General features: G+C 38.3%; 1 non-coding gene across 1 annotated transcript; it reads right to left on the bottom strand.

The window, feature by feature from the left end:
* Positions 1-3519: 3519 nt before the first annotated feature.
* Positions 3520-3614, bottom strand: Trnay-gua. Its single transcript has 2 exons — positions 3578-3614; positions 3520-3555 (listed from the first exon to the last, which is right to left on the bottom strand). It is a non-coding gene; the product is annotated as a tRNA-Tyr (tRNA).
* Between the last annotated feature and the right edge of the window lie 222 nt (positions 3615-3836).

The raw sequence follows: 3836 nt of genomic DNA, 5'->3' as shown, positions 1-3836 counted from the left end.
GAAGTAGATCGCTGATTATAATGCCAGGGTATAATGGTTTATGCTGAGCTGTCGTCTTTTTTGAGTTGATGTTGAAATATAAAACATATTCTAGATGCCTATTCTGTTCAAGGTTCTGTTCAAGGTGCTGATGATACTTAAATGAATAATGCATTATCTCAGATTACAAGAAGTTTACTCTTAATGAAGACAATAAGACATTATGTCCGTGTTCAGTGATAAATTGGCAGATTTGAATAAATAATATCCAGGAGACAAAGAGAAGAAAATCCAATTAAGATGGGAGGAACTATGAAAATATTCTGGTAAAAGATGAACAAAGAAGAATGAAAAGTCATTTGACAAAATAAGAAGTGGAGAGATCAAAGCCTAACAAGAACTTTGCTATGAGCTTGTATTTATAAGTGCAAGAAACATGGTCCATCTTGGCTGAATCAAAGAGTCTGGGTGAAGATTGGAATGAAGGAAATTAATTAATTAATTAATTAATTAATTTCTTCAGAGGAGGTGCCCTTTCTCAGACCCTTCTCTCCCTTGTAAAGAGAGAGACCGAGAAGAGGCTGAGTCACCATGTTATGACTACCTGACTCCACTTTGTTTATGTACAAAATGCTCAATGAGCAGGAGCTAATACTTAAACAGAGGACTTTTTCTCAAAATGCCCCAAAAGGGCTTCAGTCTGTGTACAACGGAAGGCAAAAGGTAGACTTGAAAGTGTTACACCTCTTGAAAAGATTCTGAAACTACTATTACTACTACTACAACAACTACTACTACTGATTGGGAAATGCTGCAATTTGAGGCTAGGTCTTATGGTTCTTATTTATGAATTTTATGAGTCTTGGATCATATCCTTCATGGAAAGATTGTTGGTAATTGTTTCAGTGTATAGATGGAGAAGAGTAACAAAAGCCCATTTCTTTTTCGGAGGTGTAGGGTTTGATACAGGGTCTCACTATGTAGTTCAGTCTGGTCTTGAACTCATTACATGGATCAGGCTGGTCTTGAACTCATGGTGATTCTCCTGCCTCATCCTCCCAAGTGCAGGATTACAGGCATTCACCACTCCCAGTTCAAAGCCTTGTTTCTGATTAAACCACTTTTTAAGGTAAAACATTTAACTTGTATTCAATTAGTAAACATATAGTAACAACTGAAGATGCTTAATATTGATCCAAACATCAAGACCCAGTTAGAAGTAGTATCTTTTTTTCTTAAGACTACTCAATTGGTGAAGAGGTGAGATTTGAAAAAGACAAGACGATTTTTAAAGGGCTTGAATGAAGATTTCCCCAATTCTTCACTCCTACCAAACCGGTAAGGGAGGTAAGGTCTTTAGTCATAAGATTTTCTGTCTTATCAACAATGCTCCTGAATTCATCTGTCAGGTGCCCCAAGACAGAAAACCATGAAAAGTATGTACAGGGATGGAGTGAAAGTGAAGGACATGGACGTTTTCTGTGTTTCTCAGTGCATCTCATTCTGGGGGAACATATATAGTAATCATGGTTTTCTGTTTAAAAGGACTGAAAAAAGAGATGTTAGGAAATCTGCACCTTGCTTCTAGCTTAAGCAAAAATTAGAAAACCTGAGGTGTAATGATGGGATAAATTCCATCTATAGCTCTTCAAATCCTAATGTTCTGATAATGTTAGACTTATATATCTGCTCTAGAGATACAACATATACACACAATTTCAGACTTCTGTTTTATTCTCAGACTTTTATCTGTCAACCCCATTGTCCTAATCTTGTACTAAAATTCAAATAAGTCAATGTGGATGTGGTCAAGCTTTCCCTAAATCTCCTTATTTATTACCCTATCCTCCAACCTAGCATGAACTATGCCTATCCAACTTTGCAGGGAATTTCACTTTATTGTACATATGTACATGATATATTGTAACTGCCTATTTCCACCTTAGGTCTCCTAAAGAAAATAACACATTTTAGGGCAGAGCATATTTTAATCTATTTCTTCTGGCATTTAAAACACATGTTTTCTAAATGATTTGTGAACACTTACAAATAATGCATTGTTGAGTATTATTCTTAAGAGTCAACAAATAAAAATTCATTAGGAAACATGCTGCCATATGTAATAGAAAATACTTTGATAAATTCCTATTTGAAATCACATTCTATAGGTATATTAGGTACACCTAAAAACATTTCAAATAATGGTTGAATGAGTTTCCCAGTTCAATAAGTGGGTGAACTTGTGATATATAAAAGAAAATCCAGATGGTAATTCCAGCACTCGAGGGGCTGAGGCAGGAGGGTTGCCAAGAGCTCAAAGCCAGCCTATACTATCTAATGAGTTCAGAAAATAATGAATTACATAGTGAGGATCTGAATGTTTTTAAAAAAGGAAAGAAAGAAAAACCTAATGTTTTGGGGTTACATTTTCAAAATTTATATATTATAAATCCAAAAGCTGTTCTCTCAGCATTCATGCAAGGCAAAACACACAAAAAAATAAAGAGCTGCCACCCATGTGTGGCCTAGTGACATAAAGTGGCTGTCATTGCCTGAAATTTCAAGGGAAAAACATATGAGAAGGAGGCCAAAAAACACAGTGGTGAGGAAGGATATAAAAATTTCCCACAAAGAGATGAAAAATACACAAACAAAAGAAAATAAAATTTATTTAATTTAACATGAGATCCTAAAATACAAAAGACAATACAAAATTGATACACTTGAAGGGAAATTAGCATTTTTTATGAAAAACACATAACCAAACAATTTTTCAGTTGATGAAAATTTTTATTAAAAAGGCACACAAACAAATCAAAGGAAAACTAGGTATGTCCAGGTATGGATACATAAGCTAAAATTACCTGCCGCCGTCCCCCAAAAACAAAGACAGATGGAGAGAAAAGGCAGACACAAAAACAAAACATTAAGATAGAAAAGTAAATGAAGAAACTGACAAGATGAAGTAGGAAAAGTGAAAAAGGAGAAAATACTGTGAAAGACAAACACAAAAAAGTTTTTAAAAAGGTTACAAAACAAGTAAACAAATATATAAACATAGGAAAACAGACAAAAGGCACAGAATGATGAAGTTACTGCAAAACACATCGAAACGGTTGAAGTGAAGCTGAAAGGGACAGAAAAGATTAGGAAAAAAGTTAAAGAAATGAAAATAGGACAGGGGAACTAAGACAAAGGAAAACAAAATAATGGGATGAGACAGGAGAAAAAGGGAAGGACAGAAGAGGATAAAAAAAAGAAGCAGAAAGGAATATAAAGGATACATTAGACTATAAAAAATCGGGAGCAACCCGCCACGAGAAAAAAAGGGGGGGGGATAGTATTAATGTGGAAAGGAGGAATGTCAGGGAAAGAATAAGTAGCAAACAGAGGAGTCCCAAAGTCTGTTGAGAAGGAACTGTGAGGTAAGGCCTAAAACTCTCAAAGGTGCTCTGGCTGTGCAGGGTGAGCCAGGGGTGGTGGTCCCAGAGCCGGAGGGTCCATGTCCGGCAGCCGTGTGTGCGCAAAAGCGCGAGGCACTCCTTCGAGCCGGAATCGAACCAGCGACCTAAGGATGTCCACAAACTTGTATCAGAGTCTACAGTCCTCCGCTCTACCAGCTGAGCTATCGAAGGGCGCACGTTGCTAGAGCTGAGTGGTGCGGCTTTCCGTAGTCGGGGCGGGGTGGAGGTGTGGATGGGAACGAGTCCCTGGAAGCCTAGAGGTTCAGCGGGGCTGGGGTGGGAGTAGGAAGCCGACCCAGAGAGAGCGCCAGGGTGCGCCTCTGCATTGGGCCCGGCCCATGGGCGCGGTTGCGGCCTCCAGGGCTGGCGGCGGGGGATGGCATCGGCGCCCAC

The sequence above is a fragment of the Fukomys damarensis genome, unplaced genomic scaffold (assembly GCF_012274545.1).
Source record: "Fukomys damarensis isolate Sample0158 unplaced genomic scaffold, DMR_v1.0_HiC HiC_scaffold_17, whole genome shotgun sequence".
Taxonomy (NCBI): domain Eukaryota; kingdom Metazoa; phylum Chordata; class Mammalia; order Rodentia; family Bathyergidae; genus Fukomys; species Fukomys damarensis.
This window is presented reverse-complemented; position numbering and strand designations above follow the sequence as displayed.